Source organism: Anabrus simplex, chromosome 5, assembly GCF_040414725.1.
Source record: "Anabrus simplex isolate iqAnaSimp1 chromosome 5, ASM4041472v1, whole genome shotgun sequence".
Taxonomy (NCBI): domain Eukaryota; kingdom Metazoa; phylum Arthropoda; class Insecta; order Orthoptera; family Tettigoniidae; genus Anabrus; species Anabrus simplex.
Window position 1 is genome coordinate 403563505 of NC_090269.1, and position 17915 is coordinate 403581419.

At 36.4% G+C, this 17915-nt stretch overlaps 1 protein-coding gene across 1 annotated transcript in view; it reads right to left on the reverse strand.

The window, feature by feature from the left end:
- The window catches only part of LOC136874178 (uncharacterized), a 121194-nt gene that overhangs the window by 86338 nt on the left and 16941 nt on the right, over window positions 1–17915 (reverse strand). The window lies entirely within an intron of this gene.

Here is a 17915-nt window from a genome sequence, read left to right on the forward strand (position 1 = left end):
TATTGTTAATGCAGAATTTCAGTTTCAGCTATCTCCGTGAAGCCTAGCAGCCAATATGCAACGAATACGAGGAAAAGCTTGGAATTTTCCGGAACTTTGTTGGAGTAATACGACGATGCTGGACGTAGCCATAGTCGTGATGGATTAAACTCCAGTGTGCATGCCAACACGATGACCTTGTACACCTGTAAACCACCATAGCTGAGGAAGAGGACGCCGACGCCCATAGCAGCATTCCGACGCCACGAATTCTCATCGGAACTATAAGTACCGTTGTAAAATTTCTTCTCTTTTAGTAGATTCCTAGTAGATTGTATTCTTGCTTAGAGCAATGTAGTTTCTTTAGTAATGTACTTAATGGTGATGGTAGAGTATTCATTCCTTCGTTGGTTTGTGATTTCAATATTGTCCTATCTTTGCATTTTCTTGGAATAATGGTTTCCTTTTTTCGAATTCGGTGACGAGTAATCCCTGTTGCCAGTGAGTTGACAAGGTCATAAGTAATTACGATCTTCAAAAGAAATTATAAGGGATTAAGACCTAATAATAATGAGAATAATAATAAAAATAAAATAAGGTTATAATAATCATGACGAAGAGGATGTGATTAAAATAGGAGTAAATTATGATTAAATCGTAATCTTAAAAAGCTGTTAGGCATGTATGATGATTGATACTAGAAGGGAAGGTAATCGACGAGTAATAGGAACAGTTCGTCGAGAGAACGTTCTAGGAGCCATTGTAGGAAATAATAATATTAATAATAATAATGAAGGTCGGAAAATTTTAACGAGTTGTTGAGAAAATTTGAGCGATCATTGTGATAGTAAATTTTGATGAATTGACATGGGACCACTAGGGTGCTTATCAGTCATAATGATTATAATGAATCACAGTGATTATATTGAGTGACGGTGGTGATAGTGATTTATGATGGTATGAAAAGATTTAGGGACTAATAATAGTTCGTGTTCTTCACTCAACAACTGATATGAATAATGCATGACTTAATCATTATTTGATTTTCTCGAGGCTCTTAAATGCATATTTCTAATGGTGGTGGTGATTATTCATCGAGATAAAATTTTTGTCATCCTATTTCATCTTATAACTACAGTCATTAGGAGTTCTCATTATGGTCAGGTAATGTTGTAAGGATCTTCGACCGAATTCAAGAGGAAGAGAAGGTTATAATAAAATAATAATAATAATAATAAAAATATTATAGTTCTCTTGTGTGATAAATCTACTTATAAACAGTTGTTAGAATTATGTTATTTCGTGACATTTACCCACATCATTCCAGGAATGCTTATCTTTTGTGTATTTGAGGTGATTGATGATGCATTGATATTGTTGATTCCACATAGTGTTGCGTGATACTCTATCCATCCATAGAATACTTGTTAGTTAGGAAATGTTATCAAGAATTCTAAAGGAATACAGTCGAGCGAAGTCTACGAGAGAGGGGAAGTTCGCCAAAGGATTTTTCAAAATGGACTCACAGTCGTTTTATTTGTTCACAAGCAATAATGAATTGAATTATTTTGGTTAAATATTGTATTAGGTTTTTTTATATTTTGCATTTGTCCAGGCTGAGTTTTCATTATATTTTAATAAACATTGTTGTTATTTTGTCCTGATTTCCATTCAATATTATGTCTCCTATCCAGTCACCAATGGCCCTGTAAAAATAAATGTTCTGTCGATCGGTCCCGTAAAATCAAGTTGGCCCTGCGAACAGTCCACCCTTTGGGACTCTCACTCCGCCGACTGAGCGACCCCGGAGAAGGGGACAATATATATATATATATAAAGGGCCAATAATACTGCCTTGAGGAATTCCTCTCTTAATGATTACAGGGTTAGATAAAGCTTCCACCTACTCTAATTCTCTGCATTCTATTTTGTACAAATCCATCCATTCAGACATTCTAGTCCAACTGCACTCATTTTTGTCAGTAGTCTCCCATGTTCTACCCAATCAAATGCCTTTGATATATCAATTGCAATACTGTCCATTTGACCTCCTGATCCAAGATATCTGCTATAACTTGCTGGAATCCTACAAGTTAAGCTACAGTGCAATAACCTTTCCTAAACCCAAACTGCCTTATATCGAACCAGGTAATAATTTTGCAAACATGTCTAATATAATCAGAAAGAATGCTTTCCCAAAGTTTACATGCAATGCATGTCAAACTGACTGGCCTGTAATTTTCGGCTTTATGCCTATCACCCTTCCCTTTATACACAGGTGCTACTATCGCAACTCTCCATTCATTTGGTATAGCTCCTTCATGCAAACAACAATCTAATAAGCACTTCAGATATGGTACTATATCCCAACCCATTGTCTTTAGTATATCCCCAGAAATCTTATAAATTCTAGCTGCTTTTCTATTTTTCAACTTTTGTATCTTATTGTAAATGGCATTATCATAGGTAAATTTTAATACTTCTTCAATATTAGTCACCTCCATCTGGATTATCCTTGTAACCAACAATCATCACATACTGCTGATTGAATATTTCTGCCTTTTGAAGATCCTCGCATACACACTCCCCTTATTCATTAATGATTCCTGGAATGTCCTTCTTGGAACCTGTTACTGCCTTAAAGTACCTATACATACCATTCCATTTTTCACTAAAACTTGTACGACTGCCAGTTATGCTGGCCATCATGTTATCCTTAGCTGACTTCTTTGCTAGATTCAATTTCCTAGTAAGTTCCTTCAATTTCTTCTTTCTTCCGCAACCATTTCTAACTCTATTTCTTTCCAACCTGCACTTCCTCCTTAGTCTCTTTACTTCTCTGTTATATCATAGTGGATCTTTACCATTCCTCACCACATTTAAAGGTACAAACCTGTTTTCACATTTGACGATTGCTTTAAACTTATCCCAGAGTATGTTTACATTTTTATTTACCGTTTTCCACCGATCGTGGTTACTATTTTAAAACTCCCTCATGCCTGATTTATCAGCCATATGGTACTGCCTAACAGTCCCACTTTTAAGACCTTCCTTTGTCTCACATTTATTTTTAACTACAACAAAATCAGCTTTGTGATCACTAATACCATCTATTACTTGTTTACCTACAGAGCTCATCTGGTTTTACCAGCATCACATCCAGAATACTCTTTCTTCTAGTTGGTTCCATCACTTTCTGAATCAGCTGTCATTCCCATATTAACTTATTTGCCATTTGTTGGTCATGCTTCCTATTGTTCGCATTCTATGAATATTAACTCAAGAAGGAGTTCGGATATGAGCATACTCCAGATGCTAAGAATTAAGAACCTAATTTATTTTTCAAATTTTTACACATAGTCCATCCCAGATTTTTTATGGCAATTGTATGTTTGTACATTTGTTTATATGTCAATTGTGTTTTTGTATATTTGTTTAGTTATTAGATGTATTACATTAAGGCTGATGATAGCCAGCCGACGCTGAAACTATCCCTAGTTTAGTAATGTAATTTAAAAATATTGTTATTATAGTACTGAAAAGGTGGACCATTATGACATTAATTTCATAATTAATATTATAAAATGAACATAATAAAGAAGTGAAATGAAAGCAATCGCGTGGCTGTGAGCTTGCATCCGGGAGATAGTGGGTTCAAATTCCACTGTCGGCAGCTCCAAAGATGGTTTTCCGTGGTTTCCCATTTTCACACCAGGCAAATGCTGGGGCTGTACCTTAATTAAGGCCACAATCACTTCCTTCCAACTCCTAGGCCTTTCCTATTACATCGTCACCATAAGACCTATCTGTGTTGGTACGATGTAAAACCACTAGAAAAAAAAGACCCAAATGGGAATGTTTAAGTGTTCTACACGTTCTTCTTCTGTTGACACAGACACCTCGTTGACACCTTGTAGTGACTGCATTGGGAATGTGGACGTGACTGGACCTACTTCTTACTGCACACTTCATATCGCCCACAAACCTCCACAAATTTAGGCCAATGAATACCCGTTTCCCATTCTGACATCTTTTGGGACAGAGTGCTCCATCTTCTTTCTTTTTTAGAGGCAGGAATGGAGGTGACCGAAGTGATGTCAAGGAATTCCTCTTGTTTTTGGGGTTTTTCATTGACAAAAGTCTTTTTGCCCCCATCCTTCCAAACTGGAGGACCGTTGTCTTACCAAACATTTCACAGTAAATTACGTAGGCATTTACACACATGATGTCAAGAAATCCGCAGAAGAGTCTCAGCCACCATTTCTTCAACTTCCTGTCAACATCATACAGGGTTCTAAAATGGTCAGCAAAGTCAACTCTTCCCATGTACAGACTGTAGTTATGTACAACTATGGAGTATGTTGCACTCTGTTTGGATCAATCTTTCCGAGTTTGCTGCACATAAATTTGTTCTGAGCCATGGTAATAGGACGTGAAATGTACAGGTTTGTTGTCTTGGCACTTGAAGAAGTCCAAAACAGTATTAGAAAATCAGTAATCATACTCTCTTCTCAGTTTTTTTAAATAGATACTTTGGACAACCCTGCCAGTCAGATCTTTCTGTGCCACATGCCAAGGTCTTTGATAGTTTCAGCCTTTCTAAGAGTCAAAGATACATAAAATAATTGTCAAAAAATACAATTTTGTTCTTGCCCCACAGATGTTTTTTCAGAGACATCACCCTCTCACCTAACGTGTGCTCTCTGAACTCTTCTTCAAGATATACATTCTTCCCGATACATTTAAAATGCGGGAATGAATCCTTTCTGGTCAGCTAAACACCAGGGTTTGTAACCCCGCTTGATGGGCTTGGCAGGATTGTACTGTACCGTTTTCATTAATTTCCGTATGTATTTACATTTGTTAGTTGACCTAAATATCTCTTTTATAAGTAAATTTTAAAAATGGATTGAATTTAAACGTGTGCCCATTGCATTTTCTGGCACGTTATAAAATGGCGTCAAATTAGATGTACAGCCCACGCAAGATGGAATTATGTAAAATGAACTTTTTTTTTTTTTTAATCGTATGGCCTCAGCTACCGTGTGCAGACATTTCAATTTGACGCCATCTGGCTGTCTGCTCGTCAATTTCGACGTTCCGTTTTACTCTAGGCCACCACTAGATGGCAGACCGAGTAAACCGAAACTCTCTTGGGCGTCTATGGCTGAGATGATTCAGAAGTTCACAGGGGGCCGAAATCGGAGAAAGAGAGCATAATCACGAAGGCTGTGGAAGAAAAGAATATTTAAATTCTAAGTGGATCGTTTAAAAGAAGATAAAATTTAATATATTTTTACACAACTAAACTGCTGTGAAACTGAATGGTATCATCAGCTGCGTAGAATCATAAAGAAATTAGCCAGATTCAATTAGAAGATACTGAAAATAACTGTTGAGAGAAGAAGATATAGCAGAATATTATATATTCAACACGATAGAACAGTAGTCCAACCGAAAATAAGCAGATTAAGATTAAATAAGCGAGGCAAGTGGTCAGACAAGGACCGTAACGTTGAATGCTATAGGAATTAGAGATCGTCAAATAAATAGAGGACGAGAATTATTTCAAGAAGAATTAAGACTCGAAGACATCAGAAAACGAAATTATTATTTGAATCACATAAAAATTAAGGCAGAATTCATACTGGAGCTATACTAATCCCAGTATTATATATCTGAAAATAGTCAGATTAATTAGCAAACAGACAAGAACAACATTCATAGACTATTTTGAACTATTGGAGGAGTTGAGATGAACCTGTACATATCAAAACTTTATTCTGTTGAACCTAGCGCAAGAAAGAAGAATATGAATATGTGCTGCTAAATCTGCACTGGACCGACCTGGAGATGAGTGTGTCACTGGCCGACCAACCAACCTGATGTAGAAGTGGAGACCAGCTGATCTATGGGTTCCAGCCGACCGACGACAGCAGTTGTAGCTCAGAGGGCCAGAAAATCGCCGTAAGCCAGAGAATGACAAGCTAAGTTTACTAAATTATAGTTCTTAATTAAATTAGGATATAAATATATCACAAAATTATTTTTAGTGGTGTATTTAGGATGTCAAGTGATTCAGTGAAGTGCAATTCCAGAATCTAGCTTTCAAAGTTAAGTTATATGAGAATCGATATATCTCGATTGGAAGGAGTGACCGTATATACTGAGTGTAACATGATAGCTATGGAGAATTCATGATTATTAGCAGGAATGAGTAGAGATTAACACAGCAAATTGAAAGCATATGCGAGTTGTGGATATCTTAAATGGGTTAGAAAACCAAACACATTTGTTGGTTACCGTCACGGTATGATATAGAAGGGATATGCAACCAATACAAATTATTCCTTGTGGATTTAGAATGGGAAGAAGTATCTCGGTATACTAGATGATTAAATGTTATTCTGAGGGATGAAATGTGATCCACTGAAGCAAATATAGATTCAATGAAGTATAATACACCGTGGGAAATATTGTATACAAGAAGAAGTTATGAGAGTTAAGAAAATGGTTATGTTAAGAAGTTGTGGTAAATGAATTGAATGATATATAGGTTGTAATGAAGAAATAAGAAAGCACTGAAGAGAGTTGATATGGAATTAGATGCAGATGTTATAAAATGATGGACGCAGAATAGTATATTTAGTTTCTGGATCGTATACATGAAACATATGCATAGAAACTTGTCCTGACTGACTGATTCATCATCGCCGAGCCAAAACTACTGGACATAAAGAAATGAAATTTTGGGGATACATTCATATTAACATGTTGGTGCTCGCTAAGAGAGGATTTTCGGATATTCCGTCGCTAAGGGGGTGAAAAGGGGGGTGAATTTTTTAAATGAGGATATCTATATCTCAAAAACATAAAAATTGGTATTTGAAATCTCCTTTAAAAATAAAGAAATACGTAATTTTGTTTTTGGGAAATCCCATTAAGGGGGTGAAAAAAGGGGGAAAACTGGTTAAACACCTTTTATGAGGAGACATATCTCAAAAACTGAAGATGTTACAGACATGAAAATTGAAATTTGGAATCTCCTTCGAAAATAAACGCTTATTTTTGCGTTTTTGGATAATCCGAAGAATAGGGAGTGAGCAGGAGTGAAAAACGGGGTGAATTTAAAAAAAAAAACTATCTGCAAATTATCTCGGACACGTAACATATTACAGATTTGAAAATTGGTATTTGGAATTTCCCGTAAAAGTAAAGAAATATAAATATTTTTTTTGGAAAATCTAGTTAAGGGGAACTGAAAAAGGGGGTGAAATTTTAAAATTAGCGTATCTATAGTATATCGCAGAAACTGAACATGTTGCAGACGTGAACACTGGTATTTGGAATCTCCTTTAAAAATAAGGAAATATGCATTCTTTGGTTTTCGGGTAAAACCCTTAACGGGGGGGAGTGTGAAAGAATTGAAATATTACTTGAATTATTTGTATGAGAATGTATATATACACCAACAAATCTAAAGGTGTTACAAACGTGAAAACTGGTATTTGGAATCTCTTTTAAAACAAAGAAACACTCATTTGGTGGGGGGAATCAACTTGGTGGAGGGTGGGGGGGATGAAAACGGTGATGAATTCCTTTTACAAGGATACATATATCTCAAAAAATGAAGATGTTACAGTCGTGATAATTGGTATTTTGAAGCTCTTTTAAGAAACGGGCACTGTTTGTGTTTGGAAAATTCACTTGAATGGGGAGTGTGAAAGGAAGTAAAAAAATGTATTCTTTTTCTGGAGAAACTTATATCTCAAATCTGAAGGTTACAGACGTGGAAATTAGTATTTGGAATCTCCTTTTGAGACTTTCCTTACTCGCTGACTATTTTTACAAATATATTATAAAACTGCATTTAACTTGAAAAATCTGAATATCTGCATTTCAAATGGAAATTATGAAAATTAATATTCATTAAATAAAATACACACTCGTCGGACCTTGTACTCACACTTACTTGTTACCAGCTTACTTACACATACGTTATTTGAAGGGCGCCAGCTACCACTCAGTGTAGCAATAATAGAATGAGACTCTTGACTATCTCTAGGGTGTGGGGTAATACGCTTACTTTTGACAACATACCATATAAGTTCTGGGAAAAGGAGATTGGCGTTCGGTTTCCCCATTAATTTTGAGGTTAAGATATTTTACTGTCAATGAAATAAAACTATGAATTAGTTTGATAGAACAATATATATTCTTTAAATAATATATTAAAAAATAGTGAGTCTTGTTGCGATAAAACAGATGAGAATATGAAATTATGACATTGCAACTGAAAGAAACTAGGCATGAATTTGAATTCTTCTTGACCAGACATTTAACAATTTATACGAAATATTTCCCTCACTGATTCACTTGACTGTACCTTCAACACTTTTAGTGTAATTACAACGTATTCCTGTGATCTGGTGTTTACTGTAGATGTGTCACGCCTAACTTGGTGATACATCCTTGTGACTGCTTCTTCTCCATATCATCTGACTTCTTTGTAAGTCAATATGGTATTACCTCTTGGCAGGTCCAGGGTTGCCCTCTCTGACTCCATGGTAAGCCTTGCGTCCGTGTCTTCAACTAAGTGACCAACTAACTTTTGGCCTCACTCTCTCAATGACCAATAATTAATGGCTCACTGAGTCTTCTCCATCTCTCGTTCACACTTGTTGACTGACCGACTGAGGCCTCTTCATCTCGTAGACTTCTTCACTGTACTGCTTCCGTTTAAATAATGACTAACGCTACAATATGCAACCACCTTTTATAGACGTTGGTTGACACAGCTACGTAATCTCCAGAAATAACAATGACATACTCCCACAACGCCTCAAACCGTTGCATGTAATGGTGAAATCCCCTGGGGCGGCCAACTCTCTGAGCGAATTTCTAAAAGCTCACGATGACGTAGCCATGACGTAGCAATGACTTGGCAGAATCGCCAGTAGTGCAAAATATAACTAACGTCATATCCAACATCTGATACATCGAAACTCTCACTGTAGAGGTATATAATGTTAATCTACATATACGTATATATGCATACACTCAATTATAAATAATAATTATAACAAAATAATAGTAATCTCATAGATAAAATAATAATAATATGGACATAATAATAATAACAATAATATACATATTATCTTGTAACGGGATTTGAACCGTTACACTTTAAAAATAAATAAACACGCACACTTTGGGTGGGGCGAAACCAACTTAACGGGCGGGGGTTGAGTGAAAAAAAGAGTTGAATTCTTTTCATGAGGATACTTCTATCTCAAAAACTGAAGATGTTACCGACATGAAAATTTGTATTTGGAATTTTTTCAAAGTAAATAAACATGTAATCTTTTGTCTTTAGAAAATCCACTTAAGGGGAGGGGGGTGAATTAATTGAATAATTACTTGAATTCTTTGTGTGAGGATACTTATATCTCAAAAACCAAAGATGTTACCGACGTGAAAAATTAGTATTTGGAATCTCCTTCAAAAATAGAGAAACACGCATTTTGAGGGGGTTAGAAATCAACTTGGGGGCGGGGGCGGTGAGAAAGGAGTTTAATTCCTTTTTATGAGGATATATATATCTCAAAATTGATAATTGGCATTTGGAAGTTCCTTTATAAATAAACAGGTTTTTATTTTTTTTGTTTTCGGAAAATTCACTTAAGGAGGGGGTGAAAGGAAGTAAAAAATTTAATTCCTTTTATGAAGATACTTATATTTCAAAAACTTAAGGTTACACACGTGAAAATTTGCATTTGGAATCACCTTAGAAAATAAAGAGACACACACATTTTTGGAGGGGGTTGGAATCAACTTAACGGGCTTAGATGAAAACAGAGTTGAATTCTTTTTATGAGGATACATATATCTCAAAAACTGAACATGTTAGAGGATTGAACATTTGTATTTGGAATCTTCTTTCAAAGTAAGGAAACACGAGTTCTTTTGTCTCCAAAAAAATCCTCTTAAGGGGGGTGAAGGAATTGAATAATTAGTTGAATTCTCTGTGTGAGGAAGAAACGTGTAATTTTGGGGAGGGGGAATAAATTTAACCGGTAGGAAGGGGGGGGGGGGGGTGAAAATTGAGTTGAATTACTTTTATGGGTATACTTATATATCAAAAACTGAAGATGTTACAGACGTGAAAATTAGTATTTGGAATCTCCTTTAAAAATGAAGAAACACGCATTTGTTTTTTTTCGGAAAAATGACGTAAGAGGTGTAGGGTTGAAAACAAGTAAGTAAGGAGTTGAAATATCTTTATGAGGATACTTTATCTTAAAAACTGAAGCTTTTGCAGACGTGAAAGTTGGTATTTTCAATTTCCTTTCAAAATAAAAAGCACATATTTTTTCGGAAATCCACTAAGGTGGAGAGGGATGGAAAGAAGTGAAGAAGAAGAAGAAGTTGAATCATTCGTATGAGTATACATTTATCTCAAAGACTGAAGGTGTTACAGACGTACAGACATGAAAACTGGTATTTGGAATCTCCTTTAAAAATAATGAAACGCTTTTTTTTTTGGTTTGGTTTTGGTTTTTGGAAAATCCAATTCTGGTGCTGAAAAGAATTGGAAAAACGGGTGAATTTTTTAAATGAGTACCGGTATATCTACATTATATGTCAAAAACTTCACGCTTTAGAGACAAGAAACTTGGTATTTGGAAGGTTGTTTTAAAATACAGGAACCTGTACGTTTTTGTTTTAGGAGAAGGCACTTAACAGGGGGTGAAAAGAAGTGAAAAGTAGATGAATTGTTTTTCATGAGGATACTTATAGCTTGAAAACTGAAGATGTTACAGGCGAGAAAATTGGTATTTGGAATCTCCATTAAAAATAAAGAAACATTTATTTTTGTTTTTGGAAAATACACTTAGATCAGGTGGGGGAAGGACTGATCAAGGGATTTAATTCTTTTTATGGGGATACTTATGCATATCTCAAAAACTGAAGATAGTACAGATGTAGGAATGGGTATTTGGAATCTCCTTTAAAAATAAAGAAATATGTATTTATTTTTTGGACTTGAGAGAAGACTGTTTCTCACATGTACAGTTGTATGTCGCATGGTCGTCTTAGCCCCAAAAGGTAATACCACAAACAGGGTTTACGAAGAATTCCTGGGGTAAATGTAACTCAGTTTTTGGGCGAGCTTTTATACTTTAGGGATTTTCAGATAATGTCTTAGTACAATGCCGAGGAATGATTACTTTGATCTAATTACGAAATCCACGTGAGCGAAGCCACGGGTAATTGCTAGTAATAATATAATGTAGGCATAGCTAACCCAAACATGTAAATTAAGGTAAATAATTCTTGCTATAACTAAAATGTGGTTGCGTTATTAGGAGATACCCATACTAAATATTCTATGGAGATAGTGCACAAGATACTAGATGATATATATATTGCTGTGATAAATAATATTAACATCTGAGACTGTAATGGAGCTATCCTATTGATTTGAAAAGTGTAACTTAATTTTCAAGGTAAATGAAATTTCATTGAGAGTTAAATTTGGAATATTAAATCAAAGCGATAGTTAATTAAGAACTAGAATAGTTAGAAATGAGTTATAGATGTTAATTTCAGAAGGTTATATGTTGATATTCAGATGATTAAACATAGAGCAGTTAGGATAGTAGGTGCCAAGTAGGCAGTAAGTGATGGTAAGCTTAGCAAATCATTCGATGGTAATTAACCCCTTAAGCGGGGAGCTCGGTACACACTAGCTCACTCTCAGGTGGGGAGCGATTTCCCTGTTTGAAGAAAATATTTAATTACTTGATTAAAAACAATCTTAGACTAAAATGAACTATTGAAGGGCCAAAAGAGAAATATTTACTTGAATATAATGTATTTAATTCTTGAAAAATTCTATTATTTTAATTTTTCAATACTTTGTGCAAAAACGTACTAAGTGCTTTCACATTGTGATATCGAGATTGCTTCTTCCAAACAGCAAAGCTCTGGTTTTTGTTTATACAGTAACTTTCACCTGAATATTTTAGGCTGTTTACTATCAATCTCTGCCTGGAAAGAAATGTTTCTGTATATGTTAATTGTAGATTTACAAAGTTAACATATACTTAAAAGATTTGCAATGGAATAAATTATAATACCCACGAAATTTTCTGTTATGTTGGTTAGCGCTTTCGAGGGGATCAAGTTTATATAGCCTCCCTACAATTACTAAGCGACATAAACGGACTACATTACACTACAATTCAGGTAATATTTACAGTCTTCACAGTGTTATGTCTTTTACAGCTGTTCATTATGATACACACGGAAGCAGGTCATGTTATATAACCTGTCTCGCCTCCGCATAATTTATATAATTCCATTCCGAAACGCGGTCATTTTCTTGTTATGTAAACTTTCCACCCTAGCCACCCTTTCCATAGCAAGAGGTTCTAATCAACTGACATTTTGCCATCAGGGGTATAAGCTTCTGAAAGTTTTGCTAACAGTTGGTCAAATACTGGATTTATCTCGTATATTTTTGGAGGAAGTTTTCCATATTCACCTCATTGTCAGAGATATGTATAAAGCTGTGGAGGAAAATCTAATAATAATAATAATAATAATAATAATAATAATAATAATAATAATAATAATGCTATTGGCTTCACGTCCCACTAACTACTTTTACGGTTTTCAGACACACTGGGGTGCCGGAATTTGGTCCCGCAGGAGTTCTTTTGCATGCCAGTAAATCTGCTTACAAGAGGCCGACGTATTTGAGCACCTTCAAATACCACCGGTCTGAGCCAGAATCGAACCTGCCAAGTTGGGGTCAGGAGGCCGGCCTGGCCACTCAATCTGGCGAGAAAAAAAATCTCTTCTGTGTCATCAGCTCATAGAAAATAGGCGTAGTAAACAAGCGATTGTCAGAAATAGTGTCCTAATTTAGGTTCCTGTACAATCCCCTGCAGCAACAGTATGGCCATAAGAAGCTTTATTTCGTCCTTATTTGTTCGGACATGATCTTGATCTCGATTCCTTCCTTTCGTCTTACTAAACTGGGTTTTATGTGCGATTTCCTGCTCGGCATCTTTTGTCTGTTCAGCTATGTTCTGGCATATCTCGTCATAAAAATGTAATTAAAATATTTCGCTCAGTTTTGTTTTCCCTAAAAACACTCTTTACATCACGATGGAAATTTGGATCAAAGCGGGAATTTTTTGTCCATTTTCAGTATAAGTTGATGAAGAACTTGCAAGGTTGGATTGTAATCAGTATTATTGTCAGAACTGTTACTGTCATGATCGCTACTTGAACTGGAATCGAACATGTGTTGTCTCTTTTGCGACTGCTGAACATTCGCATCAGCTACGCCCAAACCCTGTATATTCGAGCCTGCAGTACTTATCCCAGGTAATTTCCTGTCACTTACGAATTCCCCTTCGGCAGAACTTACTTCACTAATATCACAATTCTCCCCACTAAATTCCAACATTTTGTTTATCATGACCCGTAAATCATCTTACTTTAACAGTGTGTGTGTGTGTGGGGGGGTAATTCGTTATAGATATTTTAGCGGAAAAAATGTAAGAAAAAGGATCGACTAGAACCCTGGTCTCAGCAGTTTGGACGGAAATCATAAAATATTACGGATGCGTACGATAATAAAATGTCGTGTAACTCGTGATAAACACACCCTCCAGTCGTGAAGGAAGGGGATAGTAAATCAGGTCACAGTTCTAAAATGTCATCAGAGAGGTCTTTTCAGTGTCATAATCTCTAGAAATCCCTTCAACAGCAATATTATTACATCGAAGGGACGATTAGGCGATGAGCTAAAGCTTCAGTGCGGAGCTATTAGGCCTTAGGTCATTCTTGCCCGGACGTCACTTGCGTTCTTTATGTTGCAACTCGTGGATGACACATTGGTATTGGGAGAACATAGTTGAAAAAATTCACATCGGAGGGCAGACTCATCCGGAATACGCTGCTGAAATGAAAATAAACCTTTGCAGGCAGGCAACTGAGAAAAAAATATAATTTTAATCGGCGGATATATCCGCGTTCCCCACCGAGCAAGCGACTTGTAGCTGCGGATCTCGCTGCATCGCCCACCCAACGGGTTAAGAGAAAGAGCAATGACAAATAAACAATTTAGTGGATCTGATTCAAAGTTTGAAACTCAAAGACGGAAAATATACAGTATGTTATATTCAACAGTGATGTTATTGATTTTTAATTTAATTATTTTTTGAACATGTAATGTTTTAAATGATGATTTCAGACATCGAGTGATGATCGAGAATATAAAGTTAGCTCATGTCAGGACTGAAAATGAACGTTATTAATGAGTGCAGTTTTACATAAAATCAATGGATGATCTTTATTTTATTTCCTAGATATAGAACAGACTTAATTTAGTTTTCTCTTTCCTATGCATAATATCATGGTAATAACCTAGTCAGTTAAGAATGAACATGTGTGACGTATTAATTTTTAGTTTGATACAGTAGAATAGTGTAATGTAAAGTAGAGATAGTGCGATTTATGTTATTTTAAGTATTGAGTTAGGTGCGAGGGGATGGAGACGTTCATCCAATACATTGAGTTCGAATTATATGCAGTCACACCTCTCTTCGGAACTCACATTTAAGCGGAGCTCAACAAGGAAATTTACCGAGATCAATTGAGCGGTCGGAGAATTTTGTTACACCGTTCCTGGACGCAGTAAGGGCGCATATGCATATACTTATTGCTATTTTGTACATGATCAAAATAATATTGCTCTGATAGGTGAGTAAGCATACATTTTAGCAGAGCTCATCCTACAGTGCACAGAGATATCTTGGTCAAGAAGCAAAGTAAGATTAGTCATCATCCAGCCCCAGTTTTCCAGGTGTAGTGTACAAGCGCTCGTCACTTCTTATGTCAAAGTATAGTTTCTGTTCTTCTATGTCCTCCCACATGAAATTCCGATTTCACTGCGTCTATCCATAGATTCCTTGGCCACTCCCCTTTCACTTCTCTGTCAAAGTAATTCCTTGCTGTTCTCGTTCTGTCCATCCTCATAATATGTTCAAACCATTGTAGCCTGCGTTTTCTAAAAAGCTCTAGGAAGAAGTATTTTGATGTCAACCTCCTTCCTGTTTGCTTCATTTCTAATCTTGTCTTTCCTGGTCTTTTGGTTCACTGTTCTGATGAATTTCACTTTTAATTTTATTTTCACAGAACAAGTGGCACGTGATTTGGGTAGCATAGCTATCAGCTTACATTCGAGCCCTGAAGATGGTTTTCTGTGGTTTCCGATCATACAACAAAAGTACAATTGACGTAAGGTGCAGAATAGCCCAAGCCAACAAGCTATTTTTCAAGAAGAGAAGTCTGTTAACATAAACATACCTGCCAACTTTTAGAAACCAAATATAGGAAGATTTTTTAAATTTTTGGATTTTATCATGTGCTGTATATTGTGCCACAGTCTCAGTGAAAAATTAAGAGATAAAAGACATACATATCTAAAGTCACAAGGCAAATTGCCCATTCAATTTAAAATCTTAAACTAAGAAAACATAAGAAATGTGACAAACACGGAACAAAATGCATAATAGTTTCCTTTACTAGACTTTAAAATGAACGTAAATTCAATTTTATAGCTATCTCTGAACACTTGGAGATAACATTTATTATGTTTTGTGGCCGATACGTGAAGAGAAAATACTAGAAACTGTCACCGACACAATTCTTTGAAATAGATTCAAATCATTAAAATTATGAATATACATAAGAATTTATCCTAGGAGAAGAGTATTGACCGTACAGGAGGTTATATTGGTCAAAAATAGGAAGAAGTAAAAATAAATCTGAAAATCGAAAGAAGACTTAAAATTGCACTTGAAATACGCTAAACAACCACATGCAAAACAGATCAATATGTCACATACATTATTAACTTACGACTGCGACAGGGGGAAAAGCATAGAACCGCAAGAAAAGACACATGGCCTACAACTCCGATGAAACGATTTTAACAGTGCGCGAACCACGCAATAACAAACTCATTCTTTCGTCCCGATTAACGGAGTCGCTAGCACGCGCTAAACTCTCTCGCTTGTAGAAGAATTGCCGTCTGGAATTCTCAGCTGTAAAGCACACAACCTGGAGTAGTGGGCGGGATACACGATACAGTCACCAAATAAATACGCTTGAAAACAAGGTTGCGTAAATTACACAAGAATTTATCCTAGGGGAAGAGTATTGACCATACAGGAGATTATATTGGTCAAAAATAGGAAGTAAAAATAAATCGGAAAAAGAGTTAAAAAACAGAAATTTTCTGGGTAAATCAGAAAGGTTGGCAGGTATGCATAAATAAATTTTTAACTCAAAACCAGAAAACGATTCTTCAGAAGTTTTGTTTGCAGCTTAGCCATTTACGCCTCTCTTGAACTTTATGAATAACAGAAAGGGAAAAAAAAAAAAAAAAACTTGATGCTTTCGAGATTTGGTGCTGGAGGAGGGAGTTGAAGGTACCTTGGGCAGAGAGTGACTAACGAGGAAGTACCAATATAAATGGTCCGTTATTGGTGTTATAAATTTACTCATTCAGGACAAATATTCAAGTTCCCCATGAGAATCAACATCAATATCATAACAAGGTGTGTTAGGTTGAGTAAAGGAGAGGAGGAATCTGCTGAAAACAATTGCAAAAAGAAGAATAGTACGGTTGGTCACTACCGCAACATTCAAGATGGTTCACGACATTGCTGGAGGGAAAAATGGAAGGATGTAATGTGAGAGGTAGAGCAAGGCAGGAATTCATAGACAAGATCATGGCAGGAAGAGAATAAGAGTGAAGTGAAAAATTTGGTTCTATAGAGGAAATTTGAAAGACCACCAACCTCTGGGTTGAGAGAAGAAGAAAAGGAAGAAAATAAATTTGAACATATTTGGAGTTTACACAATCTACACATCCACCTGTAACATAATATGCTTGTATAAGTTTCTTCATCTGTTGTGGGTATTAAGAAATAATGATGTTCTGATGGGAATTGAAAAATATTTATTTACACAAGTAAATAACAATCCATTTTCAATATGAAATAATAATCAGATTGCCAACCAAACTCAAACAATGTCTGCACCCTTGTACATTTCTCTCCCCCCCCCCCCGCAGATTTTCAGCCAAGAAATTTTCCAAGATATCCATTTCATCTTTTTACTCAGGAAGACAGTCTTGCCACTCTCCAGTAGACTTCGGAATGTTTCCAAGGTGGTAGTGGTGAGGCGAAGCTGTAGGATAGTTCAGGTATTACACATATACACTGATCAGCCAGAATATTATGACCACCTACCTAATAGCCGGTATGTCCACCTTTGGCATGGATAACAGCGGTGACGATTCTTGGCATGGAAGCAATGAGGCCTTGGTAGGTCGCTGGAGGGAGTTGGCACCACATCTGCACACGTCACCTAATTCCCGTAAATTCCAGGGAGGGGGGTGATGAGCTCTTGACGCCATGTTCAATCACATCTCAAATGTGGTCAATCGGGTTAAGTTCTGGCGAGTTGAGGAGCCAGCACATCAATTGCAACTGGCTACCGTGTTCCTTTAAACACTCATGGCCTTGTGACATAGTGCATTACCCTGTTGAAAATACCACTGCCATTGGGAAACATGATCGTCATTAAGGGGTATACGTGGTCTGCAACCAGTGTACGATACTTCTCGGCCATCATGGTGCCTTGCACAAGCTCCACTGGACCCATGGATGCTCACGTGAATGTTCCCCAAGAGCATAACTGAGCCGCTGCTAGCTTGTCTCCGTCCCGCAGTACAGATGTCAAGGAGTTGTTCCCCTGGAAGACGACGGATTCGCACCCTCCCTTCGGCATGATGAAGAAGGTATCGGGATTCATCAGACCATTCAACGCTCTACCACTGCACCAAC